The sequence below is a fragment of the Canis aureus genome, chromosome 2 (assembly GCF_053574225.1).
Source record: "Canis aureus isolate CA01 chromosome 2, VMU_Caureus_v.1.0, whole genome shotgun sequence".
Lineage (NCBI taxonomy): Eukaryota > Metazoa > Chordata > Mammalia > Carnivora > Canidae > Canis > Canis aureus.
Genome location: NC_135612.1, coordinates 12417548 through 12441323, shown reverse-complemented (window position 1 = coordinate 12441323; position 23776 = coordinate 12417548). Strand labels below are relative to the sequence as shown.

Here is a 23776-nt window from a genome sequence, read left to right as displayed (position 1 = left end):
CACGTTTCAAATTTCCTATAGATTTTTAATATCTTTTAACTTGTTTTAGAGTCTCTCCCTTTCATAAAACACTTTGCTTATTTCTCACATTTCACTCCCTGTGCTAAGTTCATGATCCCTTTGGTCATGTGGTCACTCAGGTTTTCATTAGAATTTATAAGACAGGATAAACTGCAGAGCCAATATTTTTAACATAAAGCTTTATCAGTTTCATGAGTTCTTTTTCAAGTTTAGTTTTACTTGATTGTTAAATTTCTCCGTATAAATTCTTAAATTATATTGTTCTTTAATATTACTGTAATAATCCATTTTATTCTCTGTATTATTTGAAAGCAAATATTGTTTGAATCTATATTTTCAAATAAAGATTGTATTATCTTTTAACTGTTTTTTGTTTTTTGTTTTTTTTTTAGATTTTATTTATTTATTCATGAGAGAAATGGATTGAGAAAGAGGCAGAGACACAGGCAGAGGGAGAAGCAGGCTCCATGCAGGGAGCCTGACCTCGAACTTAATCCCAGGTCCCCAGGATCATACCCTGGGCTGAAGACAGTGCTAAACTGCTGAGCCACCTAGGGCTGCCCCTTTTAACTGTTTTTTAGGCTGAATCTTGGCATGCATATTTTTTTTCGTTAAGGTTATTTAGGCTCATTAAATAATCATCCTATTATGACATTTTTCTTTTCAGTTGCCATCGGCCTAGCTAAAACACCCAATTTTATTCCTCATTATTAAAAAAGACATCATTTTAGCCATTATGAATCTTTTGGTATTTTGCGAGTTAGCTGCAAGTTTAGTTAGACTATTTTTTTATTTATGTCAGTGGTCTTTTAAAATATATACTACATGAAATTCTTCTTGCATATTAAAATCTTGATCAGTTAAGTAGATATTTTTCTTTTTATAATTTTATTTATTTTTTTAAGTAATCTCTACACCCAACATGGGGCTTGAATTTACGACCCTGAGATCAAGAGTATTATGTTCTGACTGAGCCAGCCCGACATCCCCTCATTGATATTTTTTTAATACTGAAAGTTCCTTTACAATTTTGGAAGACAATTTCATTGTCTTCTGGTTTGTATTGTTGGTAATTATGAATCTACTGTTAATCTGTCATTCCTGTTCTCTATGAGTGGATGCTTTAAGTTCCATTCTTTAATTTTGTGTTTCACAATTTTACTACCAGGTGTTTAGATGTAGATTTTTAAAAAACTTCTGTAAACATACATTTTCAACTCATTTTGATAAATACTCCGGAGCACGCATGTTGGATTGTACGGCAGACCATGTTTATCTTTGTAAGAAACAGCTAGCTAACTCTTCCACAATTAATGTACTATTATGCATTTTCACCAGAAATGGATGAGCGTTTTTGTTGCTCCATGTACACATTAAAATGAATTGTTTTTGTGTTTTAAATTTTAACCGTTCTGATAAGTATACACAGGTGTATCATTGTTACTTTAATTTGAAATTCTTTGGCATATGATTTTGAGCATCTTTAATATGCTTATTTGCTATCTGTATATCTTCTTAATGAGATGTTTGCATGTATATTTTTCCCATTTTTAAATTTGTCTTTTTTTGTTGAGTTTAAAGAGCTGCTAGTATATTTTGAATACAAGTTATTTTTCAGATAAATATTTTGAAAATATTTTCCCCATTGTGTCTTTTCATTTATAGTATCTTGCCCAGAGCAGAAGTTTTTAATTTTAATACAGTCCAACTTACCAATTTTTCTTTCATGAATTATACTTTTGGTGTTATATTTAAAAGCTAATTGCCAAACAAAAGGTCATCTAAGTTTTCTCCTTTGTTATTTTTCAGAAGTTTCTTAGGTTTGCATTTTACATTTTGGTCAGTGGTCCATTTTGAAGTAACTTTTCTGAAGATTGTTAAGTCAGTCATTGTCTAGATTATTACTTCTTCTTCTTTTTTTTTCTTCATATGTAGTTATTCTAGCACCATTTGTTGAAGAGATGATCCTTTCTCCACTGGACTGCTCTTGTTTGTTGTCAAAGATCTTTTGGCCATATTTATGTGGATATAGCTCTGTACATTGTTTCATTTATCTGTTTTTCACCAATACTACACTGTTTTGATTACTGTACTTTATAGTAAGTCTTAAAGTTAGGTGGTGTTAGGCCTTTGACTTTGTTCTTCTCTAATATTGTGTTGGCCATCTTGAGTCTTTTCCTTTCCATATAAACTTCAAAATTAATTTCTTGATATCTGTATCCATTGAGGTAAAAAATCATTATGAGTTTATACACAGAGATGGAAATACTTAGAAGTTCCATTTGGATTTTTTTTGGGGGGGGCATTTTTTCCAATATTCCTTATTTGTAATCTAAAATTCTTTGCCTATTTGTAATACCTCTTTAATCTGTTTAAATATTTAAATATCATTACTCCAAATTGGGTATCAGATAATTCAAATATATAATATCCTAGGGTGTCTAATTATGCTGAATTTTGTTTCTTTAGGCTCTTATACATAATAGTTCCCCCCCCCCCATATGTTTTGTTATTGTGGATCATGAACTCAGGAGAGTCTCCCCTTACCGTTGTCATCCAGAGGACTCCTGAAGAAGGTAGTCCATTAATTGTTCATTTAGTTTGCCACCCATATACTAAACTGACTCATCTTTTAACTAAGGTTGTGTTCCTTCCTCCTCTCAGTTCCTCACAGGGAAACTCCTTTAGGGCCATGCATGTGAGCTGGGTATGATTTTACAATACTCTTAGTTTTAAGTAGTCCGTTATTGCTTCTGTTGTTTTTAACAAACGAGGAAATTTGCTTTTAATCTGGTGCAAGAGCCAGCTTAAAGAACTCTTCTACTTAAATATGAAATACATGGAACAAAAATACACAGAATTGGCCTACTACCATACCTGCTCTATCCCTTCTAGCCAATTTGAGTTTTGGTCTGATAAAACCATCCCTGATTTAGACCATTCAATTCTCCATATGGACACAAAGAATCTCCTATTTCCCAGCCCTTAGGGTAACTTAGGCTGATGATTTGCTGAATGTTTTTAAAGTTTGGTTCACCCTTCCTTTCTATAAATAGCACAAAAGAAAATCTTAGTAAAATCTGATCTGGGATTCTGAGGAACATAATAAAATTAAAACAAGAAAGCAGATTGCAAAATATCTTGTGGAAACATCAAGAAATTGGTTAAAGATGTACTTGATGGGAATCTTAAATGTGATTTTTTCCCTACTCTTTGAAAAAGCTAGCTAAATGACTTATCTTTTGATAAATTAAACAATTCCACCAAATGGAGATTTACTGCCCAAACTCCTACCTGTATCTGTCTGTCCTCTTTCAAGGTAGGGAAAAGCAGAAGTTTGAAAGTTCCTTTGCCACCTTTTTCTTTTGTATTTTTTTTTCCTTTATGCCCAAATGTATTTTGCTCATAGGCTTGGATAACAGATTTATTTTTTTTTTTTACTGTGACAGCTCATGAAAATATCTGGAGGAAGTAAATGATTTATTTAGAATATTCAAAGATAGAGCTAAAACATTAAAATTGCAGTGTAAGCCCTCCTCTAGTTAGATTTTAGAACAATTCAAAAGTATACACTTAAGAACCACAGACATAGTCTGTCCTTACTACAACTCAGCCTTTTTTAAATTCTATAATAATGATGGGGAAAATCTCTTTACCCCTATTAAAGTTCCTCTGTATTGCTAGCTCTGAAAGCATCTATTTATTTAAAGGAAAAATAATTTTACCTTATGACTTACTGGATATACATTTTTGGAAATATTTCACATTGCTTAAATAAATTTATTTTTCACAAAAATATTTTTCATTGTTTGACCACCATTCCTTGGGTCTGTGGGACATGTAGGAGAAATGTTTACTCTTACTTTTTTGACTTGAAAATGAGTATGCAATAAAGGTAAATGATGAGTTATGCCTAGACATACTAAACCCTTAAAATATGTTCAGCACTGAGCTAAATACTTGATGTGTATCACCCAAAACAACTCTTAGATCTGGATCTTAACACTATTCCCTTGAAGAGAGCAGGGGAGTTATTCTATTTTCTTAAGACTCTAATGTTTTAGGGCAGTTTTAAATTCACAGCAAAACTGAGAAGAAAGTACAGAGAATTCCTGTGTATCCCCTTCCTCAACATACGCATATTCTCCTCTTTTATCAGCATCACCCTCAGAGTGATTTTTGGATAACAGTTCTTTATCATAATTTGTATTTTGCAAATATTTTATCCTAGATTGAAAGTTGTCTTCTCATTCTCTTGGCACTGTTTTTAATTTTAATGAAGTCCATCTTATTGATTATTTCTTTAATGGGTTGTGTTTTTGGATCTAAAAATCATGGCCATACTGAAAGCTATCTGAGTTCTCTGATATGGTATTTTATAGTAGTTTTATTGTTATGTACTTGACATTTAGATGTGTGACCTATTTTGTATCACTTTTTTTGTGGAGAGTATAAGGTCTGCGTCTAGATTCATCGATTTGTGTGTGGATGTGCAGTTCCCTCACCATTTGTTGAAAAGACTATCTCTGCCCCATTGTGTGGCTGTGCTCTTTTTTTTTTTTTTTAATTTTTATTTATTCATGATAGTCACACAGAGAGAGAGAGAGAGAGAGAGAGAGAGGCAGAGACACAGGCAGAGGGAGAAGCAGGCTCCATGCACCGGGAGCCCGATGTGGGATTTGATCCCGGGTCTCCAGGATCGGGCCCTGGGCCAAAGGCAGGCGCCAAACCGCTGCGCCACCCAGGGATCCCTGTGCTCTTTCTTTAAAGAGAAATTGATTATGTTTATGTGGCTCTATTTCTGGGCTCTCCATTCTGTTCCATTTATCCATTTTTATATTCTTTCACAAATATTACACTGTTAAGATTACTGTAGCTTTACAATAAGTCCCGATATTGGGCAGTGTCACTCCTAGAACTTTTTCTTCTTCAGTATAGTGTTGACTATTCTTATATTTTATCTTCATTCTAAGAGAAACGCCTACAAAAAGGAAGTATGAGAAAGCCTACATGGTTAGGCCTGGTTGGTATTACCAGGGCAAAAGAGTTCCTATGGGTGCACCAATCTATTAGAGTAAGTAGATATGGTGACACATGTATTTTAAAATTAATTTAAAAATATTTTCTATGTTCATGCCCCTGTATCATATGTCAGTAGCTGGGAAAGGATATGAAAAATGAAGAGCATGAACTTATCTTCAGTGAACTATTATTCCAATAAGACAGATGCATCTATAACTTCTTTCTCCATGGATTCCATGATGCTGCACTCCCCTGATTTTCCTTCTACTTCTGTGAAGATATTATCCATTTTCCTTAGGAGATTTGACTTTAGTAGATTTCTCCTTTACCTACAGGATGATATTTTTAAAACATTAATCATATTATACTGCATACATCAGACTACTATCCATAGGTCTCATCCTCCAAGCATGTACATGTAGTCAGTATCCCCTTTGCTCTAAGAAAATCATAAAACATATTAACCCCTTATGTTTGACTTCTCTTTACTTTCCAGTCTCTTCTCTGCTTCACTCTCTGTACCAACCACTGAAATATATTTTTATTTATTTTTTAGGTCCTCGTATTCACCGCATTCCTTTCTGTTATAGTGTTATGGGGCTCTGATTCATGCTTGCTTTTTGCCACACTCATGCTTTTCTCCTCTTCCTCCTCTTAATCCTTAAATTCTTACATGTCCCTGACTCAAAGAAAAGTCTTCTCTGTCCTCCTTGGCTAGGAAAACTCTTTCTCTCCTAAAGTTATTATTATAGCATTATTATATATTATTATTATATATCATATATAGCATTAGGTCATTATAGCATTCCTCTTTCATTGCACTCATCACTGTTATATTATTACATCTATCGTGTAACTCATTCATTAATGTTTGCCTTCCCACATAAAGTCGAAAGTTGTATTAAGGCAGTTCTTTGTCTTCCCTGGCTTGATAATGCATGCCCAGTAACTAGTACAAGAACTGACAGATAGCTGAGTCAAGTCCCTGTTCAAGACCCAGTTGCATATTTCAGGATTTTAGCATCTCAACAGGAAATATATCACACTCTGCAACAGAGGGATTAGACAATTTACTTTCCTACCTAGGTTTGGGTGGCATTTAAAGAAACCAACAAGTGATGTGCAGGATGGCCCTGAGGCCTGAAGGAAAAGGGATAGAGTTATTGCTAGATTCCAGAAAAACTAGCGGTACAGAGAGGTCCATTTGACAGGAGCTGTGACTTTCCATAAAATAGGTCTTTCTGCTGATGGCAAACTTGGAAGGAGGTAGCAAAAGAAAGAAACACCCTGTGCTGGCTATATGTATTCATTTCCTATTGTTGCTGTAACAAATCTCCATAATCTTCAACACTAATGACAATATGAATTTATTACAGTATAGTCCTGTAAGTCAGAGATTGTACATGGGTCTTACTGGGTTAAAATTAAGGCATTACCAAAGCTGCGTTCTTTCTGGAGACTTCAGGGGTCAATCTGTTTCCTTCTCACAGTGTCCATGGGACACCTACATTCCTTGGCTCATGGCCCCTTACATCTTCAAAGCCAGTGGGTGGGTAGCATCTTCAAATCTCTTTCCAACTCTGATTTCTGCCCTTGTCATCACATTGCACTTGCGCTGCTCTCCACCCCTCACCATTCCCTGCCTCATCTTGCTGTCTTTCTGATTCTGACCCTCATGCCTCCCTCTTTAAAAAACCTTGTGATAACATTGGCTCGCCTTGGATAATTCAGAATAATATCCCGATTTCAGAAATTCTTAATTTATTTTTTCCGTATATAGTAATATATCCACAGGTTTTGAGGATTTGAGCATGGATGTCTTTGAGGGGCCATTATTCAGACCATCACATATTCTCTTTAGGCTCTGTTCTCCTGCTATTGCCTCTCATCGGTCTAATCCAACTGAAAGCCAGAGGTTAAAGGAAGCTGATGTAGCCTATGTGGATTACCCTGAAGGATACAGTGCTTGATGGACCTAGAAGGGTAAATAGAATATTATGCAGAGAACTTACATATAGGAATTAATATTATTACTACGTTGTCTTTGGTTCTACCCCAACCATTTCACAACCTAAATAGGTCCTTTGATTTATAGGTTTGATTTGTTTAGTAATATGTGTTATGCTTCCACTATATTTTTTTAAATTGAAAAAAGCTTTGAAAATGAAGAAATTATATAGAAATACCCATTTGATCTGATTGGTTTCAGTTTTATTCTTCTTAAATAAAAATTCCTTAGGTTCCTAGATTCAGGAAAACAGGAAAAAAGTAAGTTCATTACAGTTCTCTCTGACTCCAAATGTTTTAAAATACACAACCATTTAAATAGTTTGAACAGAACATGAGTATGTATTTGATGCATTGAGCAGAGTTTTTTTCCCCCTACACCTAAGATGAGTTTAATCATATCATTGGGTTCTACAAAACAATTTAAAATGGAAATATGTTAATATTTATGTGGGAAATTCTTAGATAAGGTACAGACATATTTTCAGACATTTAAGGCCCATAAATTCAATAAACATAAAAAGTCATAGTTTTAAACCAGTGGGAAGGACATTTTAAAGGGATATTTTAGAAAAGAATAAAAGATAATGGAAAGATTTCTTAATTTGAGATTAAAAAGTGAAAGACTCATCTTAGAACTAAAGCCATGATTAATTAAACAGCTGAAGTGATATTTATAAACAATTATATAGTGAACCAGGAGGGTATTGAATAATTTTGCTTCCTTTTGCAGTCTATCTTTGTGTTATGAAGGACTCTTGGTTTGCATGGTAATAGTGATTATCTTATATAATGCGACTCAAGCTCCTGAGGATGTTTGTGAAATGTGTTATTGTAGTTATGAATCATCCTAGTTATTGCCAATATCGCTTCATTCTCAGAAGCTAGATGAAAATGACTCCGTTAAGCCAACCTAATTGATGTAGCATATTGGTGAGGATTTATTATTATGGATAACTATCAAATATTGTCTTGCCCTGGTACCCCTCCTTTTTTGAGGTATATTACCATAGTACATGGAGGTCTTCGGTACACTTATTTTTACTCCTAAGAAGTTGACACTTACCTTAAATACTAAAACATTGGGACACCTGGATGGCTCAGTGGTTGAGCACCTCCCTTCAGCCGAGGGCGTGATCCCAGGATAAAGTCCCACATCGGGCTACCTGCAGGAAGCCTGCATCTCCCTCTGCCTACTTCTCATCCTCTTTCTGTATCTCTCTCATGAATAAATAAATAAAATCTGAAAAAAAAAAAGATACTGAAACATTTAAACATGCCAAATTCTATAAGTAGGCTTGTTAGTACAATCAAGAACCAATTTCCTCTACAACATTCCCATAAGTCACATATAGCCTCATAATAAATGAAAACTAGGAATCACTAAGATAAACTTTGCTTTCTGAAATCTTAATTTTAAACTTTATTCTGTACTCTAATCTTTTCTTTTGACATCTAGGTGCTTGGAAGATAACAATTAAAGCTTTTTTTTTTTTTTTTTTTTTTTTTTTCCACTTAGGACCTAACAAAATCATTTATCTCTCGCTCAAGAAAATTAGTGTTCTTTTTTCCTAGATCTTTTTTCTAAATACTTTCTTCATTTTTCTAAATTTTAGACCATTAATCTTCTTCTGTTATATTTCAGGGCAATAAGGAGGCAATAATATAACTATTATCAATCTGTTAATTGAGAACTTCTCTATATAAATTTATTTATATGAAATGAATAAATCCATCTGGTGTTATTTCCCATGATAGAATTATTCAATATTATTATAACTAAAAATATAATTATTTCAAGATGAAGGCAGAAATAATTTATTTTTCTCCATTTTCATTTAGTCATTTGAGAAATGTTGTCAAACAGGTACTATATACTTGCAATGTAATGTGATCCCTCTTTTGGAGTATGTTTAATACACATTTTTGTTTCTGAAGATGCTCGCATTACAATTGACATGCTCCTGTTATGTAATGTTTCTTTTTTATCCTTAAAGCTGGAGTTGAATTTAAGGTGAATTTAGTAATCAGTAGTATAGTGCAATTGAGGAATTATGGAAGCTGGTATAGAGAAGATGGCACTTTTTTTTTTTTTTTTTTTTTACCTAAAAAGAGATAAGTAAATACATAATTTATAGTTAGATTCAGTGACAGAAATAACCCCCAAGGGGGTTATAAAGGTCTTTCTGGGAGGATATGGGAAGAGGATCCAAGAAAAAAAAGGGATCAAGAAAGGGAATTTCTGGCAGAAAAGTATCAATTTTCAAAGTTAATTAAGACCAAGGAGGAGAAAAATATAGTGACGAACTTGAGAGGGTATCACTTGTTCAAGGATCAAAGTAGATTATGTGGGTGACATGCAAGATTTGAGAAGAGAGGCTTGCTCCCAAGGAGACTAAGGACTACATCAGGGCAGGTCTCATGTGTTAGGCCAGGCATCCCTGGTAAAATCTTTGGGAGCATGTATGACTAGTAGTAAGAAGGTATTTACCTCTCTGTGCCTCACTATCCTTATATTTTAAAAATGTTAAGAATAAACTGGCTACTTCATATGGTGCTTGTGAGAATAGAATGATTATATATATATCTCCCATGAAACCAGTGCCTGGCATAATAAGTACTGGATTAATGCCAAGTTAACTATTGAAGAATTTAAAGCAGGAAAATGACACCATATATAAAATCTCATCCAGAGCACATGTCTTTCTTTATGATATATTTGGTATTTCCTTTATCATTATGGGATTTTCCTGGTTTTCTTAGAATACTGGGGTAAAGGAAAAAAAAAACCTGCTTAATCACCAGGAAATTCATTAAAAATTATTTAATTGAAATTAAAATTTTAGAAGACTTGGGATCCCTAGGTGGCGCAGCGGTTTGGCGCCTGCCTTCGGCCCAGGGCGCGATCCTGGAGACCCGGGATCGAATCCCACATCGGGCTCCCAGTGCATGGAGCCTGCTTCTCCCTCTGCCTGTGTCTCTGCCTCTCTCTCTCTCTCTCTCTCTCTCTCTCTGTGACTATCATAAATAAATAAAAAAATTAAAAAAAAATAAAAAAAAATAAAAAAAAAATTTTAGAAGACTTAATATCACTCAACATTTCCCTTTTAAGGATAATTTATCATGTTTTTCCACAGTCTATATTTGGACCACTACCATAAACACGGCTTGATCAGCTCAGTATTCTGCATAAATCTAACAGAAACCAGAGGCTCTCTGGCTGTATCTGTTTCCTGAAGAGAAGAGTTCATGCCAAGTTTCTGTGGCAAAGGTCAGTGCTTAATAGATACTGTGGTACATTTAATAATCCTATGAAATCCTGGATGTTCAACCACAACTTGGAATCATAGCCCTATTTTCACATGTGTTCTTTTGCACAAAACCTTAGATGCAGAAACAAATTTTCAAGACCTTTCTACTTTTCTTTCAAATGTATCCAATATTTTAAAAAATGCATGGTTTTGAGTTAGTCCTGTCAATACCACCCTTGTTTCTTTCATTTACGCACACTTTCAAGGTAAAATTAGAAGATCAGTAATTGTGAAGAAATTTTTCTATTGAATAACAAGGCACAGCACTTAGTATTTGTTGAAATCATGTGGGAATAAAGATTGTGTAGCCCTGCTTGAGGCATTGCAGTCTTCTCTTTTCTTCCCTTCTCTCTCTTTCCATAAATGAAATCATCCCTGTAGACAGAACTCTGGTATGTATATCAATTAAAATGTTGGATGTTGTCCAAATCCTTTTCCATCCAAAATTATAAGTGAGTAATAGAAAAACAATAAGATGTATCAATATTAAAACATACCATTTAAAAATATTTGGTACTACATATAGCACATTTATCCATAAATTGATTGTTGCATATTGAGACGAATGTATACATGTTAATATATATGCTAGGTAGGGCAATAAAATAGCTTTTATGATTATCAAGATGCTTTCTCCTACTACATCTGTTTTCCTCTTATATTTAAGTGCACAAAAAAGAGTACTCTGTTCATAAACATTGGAATTTGAATTGAGGCTATAGAGAATATAGCTAGCTAGTGCAATGTAATTGCTAGAAGTACTCTTCTGATTTCATATCTATTAATTGAATAGATTGCCCTTGAATGGCATCTACATGAAATAAGAAAGGAAAATTATCCATCCAACTGGAGTTGTAGTAGCATTTTTAAGCTGTAAAACTGACTAGAACCCGGGAGATCATCTGGCTCTGCCCCCGTATGGATTGGTGACGACACTAAGAGCCAAGAAGGTGAAGCTGATCACCACTATTGCTGGATTATGGCAAAGAAAGAACATTCCCAAACTTGGGCCAAGTCCAGCTGATCTTTTTTTTTTTCATTTATTCTTGATGGCTATTACCTTCAACTTAAGTTATAAAAGTGATTTGTGCATTCCTATAAAGACAACAGGTTATTTCTTTCTCATTTTGCCTGTTCCAATAGTCTGTCAGGAGACGCTTTTTCAGATTTGAGAGAGAAGATAACAAAATTCAAGCACCTTCCAGCTCCACTGCTAGTCATCCTCTGATCTCCTCATGTTATGTCCATCATTTTCTAATGCACACTTAGAGAAAGCTTTCATGAAATACGACTCCAAACCATACAAAATAATAGCACTGCCCTGTTTTGGACTTAGAATTATTCCTTCTTGGGATCCCTGGGTGGCTCAGCAGTGGAGCGTCTGTTTGGCCTAGGGCGTGATCCTGGAGACCCAGGATCGACTCCAGGCTCCCTGCATGGAGCCTGCTTCTCCCTCTGCCTGTGTCTCTGCCCCCCCACCCCCCGTCTCTCATGAATAAATAAATAAAATCATTTTTTTAAAATAATTATTCCTTTTCCATTTTTCTAGTTAAATTCTTTTATAGCTAAATAAAGAACTTATATCATCCTTCCAATATAAGGAATGTATACTAACTAACCAGTATATTACTGAGAAACAGAAAAAATATTAACTATTCTGCAACTGCAGGATGCAACTTGACTTAGGAGGCCAACTGCTAGTCAGGCTCTAGGGGAGTTCTCAGGCTAAAAGTCTGCTGTCAAAGGATTCCCACATCTTAAAGGATGGGCTTTCCTCAGTGTCCATGCCACTCTCAATTTTTGGCTGGAAATAGTTGATAGGAATTCTGACCTTTGCATGTAGATAGTGGTGCCTTCAAAGTTCAACAACAGGAGATGTCAATGACCTTCCCTGTAGCAGAAGATCCAAGTGTTGTATTTTCATGGTTGCTACACATGCTTACATCAAATGTAGAATTTTTAAAAAAGATTTTATTTATTTGAGAGAGAGTGAGAGCAGGAGACAGCATGAGCTGGGGGAGAGGCAGACTCCCTACAGATCAAGGGGCCTGATGCTGGGCTCGATCCCAGGACCTTGGGATCATGACCTGAACCAAAGCAGACACTTCAATGACTGAGCCACCCAGGTGCCCCTCAAATGTGGGATTTAACTGTCTTCTGCAGCAGTCTTTGTGGGTTTGTGAGCTGTTTTGGCCAATAGAATGTACCAGAAGTTACTGCGTATAACTTTTGCCATTGAGTCTTAGATCTACAATGTCTTCCTTCACTTCTTGTAATTTTGTCTTTTGGAAATGAGATGACACATCAGAAGTCTGAATGACCTGAGATGACTATAAAGAAGCCCACTTTTGCCACATAAAGAAAAAAAGTCACATGGAAAAGCACAGTGGTACAAAACACATGAACAAAGTATTTTTGGGTTTTCTTGCCCAATCCAGATACCAAAAAATTACAGCTGAGAGGTTGACCCCAGCCAATACTGCATAGAACAGAAGTACTACCTGACCAAGCTCTGCTCGAAAACTTGATCCAAAAAATCATGAGAAAAATAAATGGTATTTACTTTAAACTACTGAATTTTGGGTGCATTTGTTACCGGATAGATAGACCTGTCTCAGCATCCCTGCTACACTCAGTTATCAGCTATGAACAGCCTACATGAGGCATAGCCTTTGTGCAAATACCATTGTGGTGTCAGAGTACAGCAGCTGGGAATTTCAGTCAGTCACATACAGGTGATCAAATGAAACAGAAATCAGTGTCTTGTGCACTAACAAAAACTATAAATATGAGTCATTGGCTAGTGACCAAATACTGGTGAAGGCCTACAAGAAGGAAAGGAACCTATTGTGGAGAACAGAAAGTCAATGAGGAAATTGTTATTGGAGGCTGGAGAAAATTCAGCCTGTTTGATGTATTGGGAAATACTTAGCAACACTGTACCTATGATATCCTGAAAGATACGAACATATGTAATTAACTGGTTGATCTGGCTATGGGGTTTTCCTTTTTTTTTTAAAATATTTTATTTATTTATTCATGACACACACACACACACACACACACACGCACACACACACAGGCAGAGACACAGGCAGATGGAGAAGCAGGCTCCATGCAGGGATCCTGATGTGGGACTCCAGGATCATGCCCTGGGCCAAAGGCAGGTGCTAAACCACTAAGCCACCCAGGGAACCCACTATGGGGTTTTCCGGACAAAATACTGAAAATTCTAATAGGCTTTAAGTGTCTATTTTAAAGCAAGGTGAGAGAGATCAACAAAAAAAAAGCTATTTAATCTTTCAATCAGAATTTAAATTTTTTTTTAATTTTTATTTATTTATGATAATTACAGGGAGAGAGAGAGAGGCAGAGACACAGACAGAGGGAGAAGCAGGCTCCATGCACCGGGAGCCCGATGTGGGATTCGATCCTGGGTCTCCAGGATCGCGCCCTGGGCCAAAGGCAGGCGCCAAACCGCTGCGCCACCCAGGGATCCCTCAATCAGAATTTAGAGGAACTATTTCTAACCTAGGACTTGACAAGTGAAAATAAAAGCTGTTGTCTTTCCTACCTTCTCCAGCTGAAATGATATCCTCAAAGTAGGACATGGAAACAGCTAAGGAGATTCAGGTATTTGCCAGTAAAACATGGCTTTGGGTTCAATACCAAGTCAAGGTCTTTCTAGAAGACACTGTTTTAGGACCTCAGAAAATTTGAAATGGTAGTGCTTGGATCTCTCAGCTTGACAAAAGGGTTTCTAAGATTCTTAAGTGATTTGTCTTATAATATCTTGATTCTCAATCCATAGTGTAGGGGGAATATGTCTTCAGGGTAATTGTGGATGTGATTATTGTCTGTTGGGATGACATTATAATTTGAAAAAGTGTTTTTCTTCTATAGGAATTATGTTATTTGGACTGGGAGGAACAAAAGAATTTAAAATTAGAGGTCTCTGGCCCCTAAACTTCTACAGTCAGGAAACAAGAAAAGAAAACACTTAACTGAAAACATGGACAGTGTCTTAAGGAACATAAAGCAGAGGGTAGAGCCAAGCTCTGAGGAGAACCACTCCCTGAGAGCAGAAATGAATTGTAATCAATACAAGTCCTTGTCCCATCAGCAGCAGTAATTGGATACATATACTCAGTGGATTTCAAAATTGCTATGGAGTAGTTACAGCTATGTGCCTCCTATTTTCCCCTTTTTCCAAATAAGAAGCTACTCTGTTTTGGCATTATATGTTGGGTAGAGATGGTGGGATACACTCTTTTTATTTATGTATTTCTGGAGCTAAGCTGTTATACTCAAAGAACTGCACTTGGAGAAACTCATTGTTGGCTGGACCCAATTTCGATAAAGAAATCCTGGTTCTCAAGCCTGGCCTGATTCTGTAATAGAATAAAATTTGGGTTAGAGGAGTAATGGATTTTGCCTGAGGGAAGGAATTGTTGTAGAGGATAGAAATTGTTTCCAAATTGGTAGCAACGATTCTTATCCCACATGCTAGTTTGCAATGTGACTTTTCTTTGATCTCATTAATCATGGACTCTATTTTTTCTCTACTGGAAGCTGTCTCTACTTGCTGCCTGACCAGTAGAATACAGGAGAAGTGACTTTATAAAACTTCCCAGTCTTGGCCTTAAAGTCTGAAGTTCTTGTCTTCACTCCTTGGAAGCTAGTGGCCCCATATGAATACTCAATGTCCTGGAACTGCCATTCTGTGCAGAAGCCCAGACTAAAACTAGCCCTGAGAAGCCCCAAGACCTCAGTAATGTGAGCGAGGCTTTTTTGGCCCATCTAGCCTAGCAGAGCCACCAGCCAATGGCAGTTGGTGAGTAACCCTTGTGCGGTAGCAGAACTGTGCTCCCGCGAGTCACAACCCATATATTCACGACAGAGAAAACAGTTGACGTATGAAAACAGTTCAGGATATGTTGCTCATGTAGCAATAGGTAACTGAAATAGACCCAGCCCTCCAGGCATGGGACTCTCAAACTTCTCCCAGGACAATCACTCATTCTCTGTAGGCTACAATCCAGGAACAAAGAGCCTCTTCGCTTATTGGGGATACTGATTTGAATTGTTTGTGCAATTACAGCTTTTGATCAATCACTTCCTTTTGTGTTCTCCTCCCCTCCTGTTCTATCTTGTTACTTTATCAACTCCAGAACATTGCATCATGGAAAACAAACAAAAACAGAACAAAACAACATGAAACAAAACCTTCCTTGGCTGCATTTTTCTTCTATGGGTACTTTTTTTCTTCATTCTTCCTAAAAAGTGTCTTAATCTTTAATCCTAGTCCAATATTGTCCCTCCTTCCACTCTCAGAATTTTAATGAATTAATTTTTAATTTCATAAATGTACAATCATTCAGTGCTTGGGAGGTGGGAGATGGGAATAACAACTCTTCCAGCATGTCTAGAGTGCTGAATCTGTGGAGTGATGGAGTGACTCAATTTGGGTCCAAAAGTACATAGAAATGGATGGTAGGAGATAGATATATATCATTTGTAAGAATATATACATAAAATACTTCTTTTGAGTTGATATAGGGAGGACTACAGTCATTCCTAAATATACTAGTGATAGAATATGAGAAGAAAGCAATGATGGGATATTGATTTGGCAATTATTAGGATGTAAAAGATAAATAAAAGAGGTAAATCAAATAGAATTTCCAGATTTTTGGTTGGGGGACTGATATTTTGCTGATTTAGTAATGACACCAGATAGAAACAAACTGTTAAGTATTATAAAAATTGTGCCTCAGATCTTTCTAACTGAAACTATTTATATACAGTGTAATTAATATGGCAATTGGGGCAAAGGAATTTTCGGTGGATCAGATACTCAGTCATCTCCTGCAAAGCTGTGATCACATGACCTAGATTGTGAAATTGAGCTGCCACTTAGCCTGATTCATTAAACAACATCCTAAAAATAGACACTAAAGTAGTAACATGAAATCTTAGCAAATGGCTGTTAATGGAGAACTAAAAACCCATTATCTGATAACTTACCCATATATTATTTTTTTCTGATAAAAATAGATTATTCAGATCATAGGTAGTTCTTAATTGCTTTTAAAAGAGCTCACTGAAAGAACTATCTAGTGAAAATGCAATGAAATTCTTTTAGCCTATCCCAAGAAAACAAGAAAAAATGTGTAAGTGATATTTCAAATCAAAATTAATTCATAAAAAAAAAATTAATTCATAAAATTTTATGGACGATTTTGAAAATGTTATACAATACCTGAATTATCTGAAAAGGAATCTCATTGGATGATTCACAGTCTTAATAATTTTAACTTGTTTGGCGTTTCTGGATCTTTATGCCACATAATACTCCATCCTATAAAAATTTTCTAAATCCTTAACTCAATCTCCCAATTTTGTCATTCCAGGCTTTTACCAGCAGCCTTCCTCCCTTGAGTATACAGGTTTCATCTGTTGTCTACTTATAAAAAACTTTGTTTCAATAAAGGGATAGAAATCTTCATGTTACAAATGAGTTAAGGGATAAATGGAACTTCTTTCTGTTTGCCCTGAGCCTTGAAATCCTGGATAAAAATCAACTCTTTGTATACTGCAAAATGTTTCATTTCTCTCTCTCCTTCTACTCTGTATTCTATTGAAATCAAGTTTACTGAGGTTTCAGTGGCTGGTATTTCACCCTGAGGGTATATGCATTTTAGAAGCTTTTTGAATAAATATCTGAAATGTGAATATAAATTTTTGGAGGATCTATAAGCATGAAATGCGAGGAGTCTGGAAGAGTTGAGTAATTGTCAACGTGAAGTTTCTTGAAGTCAGGTAACTGGGGAAAGGAATCTAATAAATAGGAAACAGATTTAGGGAAGAATATCTTTCCAGGATTTGGAAATCACGTTATGCTGGGAACTATCTACTTTTCCAATTTGTGAAGCCACCATCTGGCCAGTGAGTGATATTTCCTTGTGTTTATGTTAGCCCAGACGATCTGAAATTTAACTATGAAGCCTAGACTAGTGAAGAGTTTCAATTACGAAGAAAAATCAAACAGGAAATATGTTTACTTTACTGTGTCAGTGGGAATATTAGCACTTCTCTCTTACGAATGTCATGCTGCTGGAAATGGAAGCAGTTGGCAGTGCCACCTGGATATCAAGGATGTGCTATTAGATGTGGGCGTAAGCAAAATAAACACACAATATGGATTTAAAATATTGACTCACACTGAGGGAAATAAAATGGCAAGTGGCAATGTTTTATCATTGTACCTTAAAACAAATTTCCCAATATCTAATACAAACAATTCCAATATTAAGAGATCTCATTAGCCATTTGTTATAAGAGTATATAAAAACAAATAAGATTAAAAACAATATTTCTGGAAGGTAAGGTTAGCTCTATATCTGCATGGACTTAGAAGCCTTGATCAAATTAATATGACCTATTGTAATTAAAACTCAGCCAAGATAGAACACTAAAGACAATTTATGGGATTGGGCTTCTGTAAGAGCTGCACAACCTGATGAATAATTTCTGCTACAGTTCCAGGGCTCTCATAATTCTGATGATAAAAGCATCTAATGAAACAGTTCTGCGGAGGAAACACATTTATAAAACTTTACTAAATTGTATTATCCTTTGACTACCTAATAGCTCTACTGATGAGACCCTATGGGAAGACTGCCTATTAGGAAAGAAGGTCTCCATTCCTTCCTTCCTTAAAAGGAGTAATTTTTCTCATCTTAGAGTTGGCAGTGAGAAAAAGATGGTCCTTACCTTTTAATCCACGATAAACTTGAATCTCAAAATGTAAAATAGTAGAAAGATGTCCTTACCACTTCTTCCCCAATTTGTACCCCTTTGGCCACACTCCACTGGTTGTGTTCATAGGCTAAATTTCAGTGTAAAATAAAAGCTATATGCCTGGATTTATTTTTTATATATAACTATTCAACTTGGTAAAGGTTTATTAAAGGACAAATATGCTAGTTCAGTAAGCCTTGCTGAATTTATACCCACTATTTTCTGCTGCTCCTCACTCTTAAACATAAATTCAGAGAGAAGCAAATGGAACTGAAAACAGGATTTTTAAAATTAAATTTTATTTTTGAAGACAGATTTATTTACATATAATTTATGTATGGTAAAATTCACCTTTTTTGCATGTGCAGTTTTAGGAGTTTGGATAGACATAGAGTTGTGGAGCCACCACCACAATCAAGTTATAGTATAGCAAAATGGGGTATTTGCATTTTAAAAATTGCTAGAGAAGTAGTAAGATGAGGAGTTATTGAAATGGTAAAATAGAGTAACTTAGAGTAAGCAAGAGCTTAAGAAAATAAGTTTGATCTAGGATGAGGATGGAAGAAATAATTAAGAGAGAACAGAAAAATAAATGGTAAAGGAAGAGGGTTGCAAGAACGGCACCCAAGTGGTAGAGATGAGATTTGGACTCTGTGAAGGGAAACCTATATATCAGAAACCACCCTTCTTGTTTTTTCCAGTCTTTTATATTTATTTTTCTCTCTTAATGAGTCCTACGTGGTGGGATAGTGTTTTAAGCCACCTAAGTTCAATGTTGATTGTTTAATCCAATTAATAGATGGAGGAGTAATTTTCAAACTTTATTTTAGTATGATTCATAATCATCTGTGGAGTATTTAAAAGTCATCTACTTATATACAACTTCCAAAGATCATGATTCAGTAATCCTTTTAAAAGGTTGGGAAAAAAAAAAAAAAAAAAAACCACACACACACTGCAATTAGATGTTGGAAAAGCAAGTTTAGTACCAAGAATAAAGACATAAAATATGACATGAAGTGGTATGCAGTGCGACGTATTTCTGCTAAGATGCTAAGATGTACACCTACACAAAGAAGAACCCTCGATGGCCCACACAGAGGAGGGTATGTGGGTAACCAGTTACAGAATTGGAAAAGCAGCCAATTAATTATTGTGCTCTTTGACTTCTCTCTGCTCTCCTTTTCCTTTTTTTTTTTTTTTGTACTAGAATATCCTTCTCTCCATTCCCTTATCATTTATATATATATATATACACAGACACACTCATATATATATCGTTATATAGAACAAATCTCGTATTTATATTCATACTAAAGCTTATTTATTCTATTTCATTAAATATCTTTAGCATGTTCTAACCCTAATAAGAAAAAAAATTATTTAAACTCTAAAGCAAGGATCACAAAACAGCAGCTTGCCAAATGAATATATATTTTATTTGGTAAATAATATTTTTAAAAAGTTATTTTGTTTTAAAATGAAGATATATTACACTAAAAATATGAATCTTCTTGGTAACATGTCTGTAATGTAAGATACTTTCAGGGTAATTAATATAGAACTACATATCTGCTTATTAGTTTAATTTTAATTCTTTGTGTAGTCGGCCAAAGCTAGTAATTTGCCAGGAGGGCCACACATTGGGGACAGATGTTCTAAGCCTTCTATGGCTTTCCCCCCACCCCCCCCAAATGGATCTTTATTGATAATATTTTGGCCTTTTTACTTAAGCTGAATGAATGTTAGAATTAGCTTTCAGTCGTGCAATTAAAGGTACTAAGCAGGATATGTGCTTTGGCTGCACATATACATTTCTAACTGTCACAAAGGTGATTATGACTCCTACTTGAACCTGTATCCTTGTCCCTGTGGGATGGCACCCGGATTGGTCTTCAATCTGTCCTCTGTCTAGCCATTGGTTTAAGAGCTTTTACAGTTATGTCATTCCAGCAAAAGGGCACATCATTCTACTTTAGGAATCTTGCCCTTTCTGCTTCAAGTAAACCTCTCACAAGGCTATGACTGGAGTGTTTGAAAGGCCAGGGTGAAACTTCTATAAAGAATATGTCATATTGACTTTTTTTTTTTTTTTTTACTTGTTTGCAACTCAGTGTTTGGCTAAAAAATTCTCTCAGTGGCAGATTTTGGTCATAAAATCAATTGCCTTGGGTGTGAGAAGTTAACTTTTATCACTCTGACTTCTTCAACAGCCACTGCTCTCTAGAAAAGCCTAAGTAGTTATGCATGTCCAAATTGGATTGTCTGTTTGCAGCACCCTTCTTATAAAATAAGAAGGTTTGGAAATACCAGACCTTCATTATTTGAAAAGAAACAATCAGAAAGAAGTGAGAAGCAGCTGTGTCCTTTACGGACTCATGTAATCTCTACTTCCTACAATAAACACCACTTGCTCCTGCCTTAATCCCAGCCTGGTCTTTTACTTACATTTCCTGTCTGGCCCCATGGGCATTGGGACCTATGATCCCAGCACTGAAGGAATTTCAGAGTTTCTCAAACAGGTGTGGAGGCAACCTTAATCATAGGCCACTTCACTTAGTGTTCAAAATTATTTATATGAATAGATCTGAAGATAAACTTGTATTTATTCATTTTGGTTCTTAGAATGGGTTAGATAGGCATTTAGGACCACTGAACTGTTCCCATCCTCTTCCCTTTTCTTTCCCATCCTGTTACCTTAATCTTTCCCATCCTCTGCTCCTAGTATCACAAAGCTGGGAATCCAGAGAGTTGGCCATTTCTCCCCCCAGAGTGCTAATGGTAGCTCATGAAAGCCATCCACAGCCTAATGACCCATGACTTTGAACAGGCTGACAACTATGGTACCAGAATTCAGAATGAGTAGTTGCATCCAAAGCCCTCTAAAGAGCCTGAGGAAGGGTGTAACAATGGGAACTATAGGGGCCCAGAACAAAAAACTACAGCTGGTAAAAGATAGGATCAGGAGTCTGTGGCTGTGTGTGTGTGTGCGTGTGTGTGTGTGTGTGTGTGTGTGTGTGAGAGTGTGTATGGGGGGGAAGGAGGGAAAGGGTTATGGTGAAGATTAAAGAGTAAGCAAATACGTGGTTTTAGGGAAAATTTGATGTTTAACTATTAAATGATCAAAATGAGTAGAGCATACTAGTCATTATTACACAAAGTAAATATTTAGCTCTGCCTTTTGAGTAAGTTGCCTCCTATGGATTCTCAAATCCCATTAAGACCATGATTATGTAAAGCATTAAATACAAGCACAAGTATATTCTATTTTTGATACAGAATTTTTCCCTTTATTGCCATTCTCAATTTGTTGCTTGTTTATTATAGTCATGTACCTTCATGAGCCATTTTTCACTTAAAAATATTTGAGATCTGTGGCAGTAGTAGGGATTTTGTATGGTTTGTTCACAGTATCCACAGGGCCTCAACTAGTGCGTGGCATGTAATATGATAGATTCTTTGAAAACAAATGAATGAGTCTGTGTGTGTGTGTTTGTATGTGTGTGTGAGACATCAAAGAGATATGGCTGAGCATTTGGGTAGAGAAATAGTCTAATTTCTGTAATTACATTTTTGCTGCATTACTGAGAAAAATATGGAATTAAAAGCATTTCCATGTAAATATTATGTAAAGACTCAAATCATTAAGGATTTGCAAGATGAAAACATAAAATGTATATTTTATTCAGCAATACAAATTTTAGATCTTGAAATAAAACTATCAGCTCCTTACACAGTACTTTTCACTCAGGTACTGCCTGAGTGGTAAAAAGGTCTTCTGCGTTAGAAGGTAAAGCTCTTCATGTCCCCAAACAAAATAAAACAATACATGGCCTAATCTTGAAGTCATTTTCAACTTTATCAAGGAGCATTTGAATGGGGGATAATGATTATTTAGGAAGCACTTGAGCTCTTTGAGTGAAAAATATTAATAAGTACAAAATGCCATCAGCAGCACTCTTGAAAAATAGCGTTGTATTCAATTCTAATTCTCATCAGTAGATAAACGCATATGACAAAAATGTAACCCCGAGGAATCTAAAGGTATAATATGGCCTTTTTCATGTTGTTCATCTTGTGCTCAGACCTCAGAATATTGGGAGAAAAAAAAAGAGATTATTTTTGACCACTCTGATAGCATGCTGCTAGCTAAGCATCTGGAAGGGTATAAAATGGAAACAGATAAGAGAAAGGAAGAATGCAGAGAACTAGGTGTAAGGCTCCTAAAAGAAGGAAAGAGCATTTTTTTTTCCTCGTTTTTCTTTCTTTATCCACCTACATGTCTGTACTAGTAGAACAGCGTCCTTGTTCTGTCTCTGCCTTGGCTCTGGGGAAACCCAGTTCACTTTGTCCCAGGAAGGTCCTTCCTATAGTCCTGCTGTTCTCCTCAATATCTTGGGCCTCACTTCCACCTAAGAGGGTTATGAGTGTCCTGGGCCATTGAAAGGGCATGTAGTCCAGAATAGTTCAAATGAGACTGAGATCGGCAACCTGGGAAGTCCTTTCTACAAAACACCATAAATAAACCAGTATGGCTCTTTGCTCCTAGCAATAAAAAGTACACACACAGGCACCCGGAGCTGTGGGTCCTGTTGTAGCTTTCTTTGAACTTTGACAAAATCATCTGATGGTGCAGGACTGGATAGAAGTGAGGTGTTCTCTCCTGGCCATGTGTCCCTCTCCAGTGCCCTAATTTTTTGTCTATTATTCATCACACCTCTATTTTTCCTTTTTTTCCTTTAATCTGTGAAATGTTACCTTTTCTAGAGGAGAGGTGACTGGGCTTTTTTTTGCTTTTTCCCAACATATGTTTATGGCCTTAAATGTGATATTTTAAACCCTGAAACTTTTTTTATGTTGAAAAAATTTATATTTGGATTTATAGCCAGCTGGACTCAGTTTTAGATGATCCCAATTTTGTTGGCAACATCCAAAGCATCATAGTCAGGAGCCAGTCGAACATATGCTTTCTTCTCTCCATCATGCCTGATCAAGTTGTTGACCTTGGCCACATCAATGTCATAGAGCTTCTTCACAGCCTGTTTGATCTGGTGCTTATTGGCCTTGACATCCACAATGAACACAAATGTGTTATTGTCTTCTATTTTCTTCATGGCTGGCTCAGTAGTCATGGGAGCTTGATGATGGCATAGTGATGAAGCTTGTTTCTCCTGGGGGTGCTCTTTCCAGGATATCTGGGCTGCCTTTGGAGACACAGGGTCTTGGGTCGTCAGAATGTAGGTGCCATAGGGATCTTCTTTTTTGTGTGTGACTGTGCACGCCTTTCAGCACCGCTTTCTTAGCTTTCAAAGCCTTTGCTTTGGCTTCGGCTTTGGGAGGGGCAGGGGCTTCCTTCTTCATCTTCGGTGCCATCTTTGTGAAAGGCTAAACCCTTAAATTTTTAAGAGTTGAGATTTTATTCTTATTTTTTTAAAGATTTTTCATTTATTTATTCATGAGAGACAGAGAGAGGCAGAGGCATAGGCAGAGGGAGAAGCAGCCTTCATGCAAGGAGCCCGATGTGGGACTCGATCCTGGGACTCCAGGATCATGCCCTGGGCCGAAGGCAGGTCCTTAACCTCTGAACCTCCCAGGCGTCCCCAGAAGTTGGG

General features: G+C 36.1%; 1 protein-coding gene across 1 annotated transcript in view; it reads left to right on the top strand.

The window, feature by feature from the left end:
• The window catches only part of LOC144292809 (uncharacterized), a 481267-nt gene that overhangs the window by 416969 nt on the left and 40522 nt on the right, over positions 1–23776 (top strand). The window contains exon 6 of the mRNA XM_077863666.1: positions 10188–10321. The gene's annotated coding sequence lies outside the window, so the exon portion shown is untranslated. The remainder of the gene's footprint in view (positions 1–10187; positions 10322–23776) is intronic.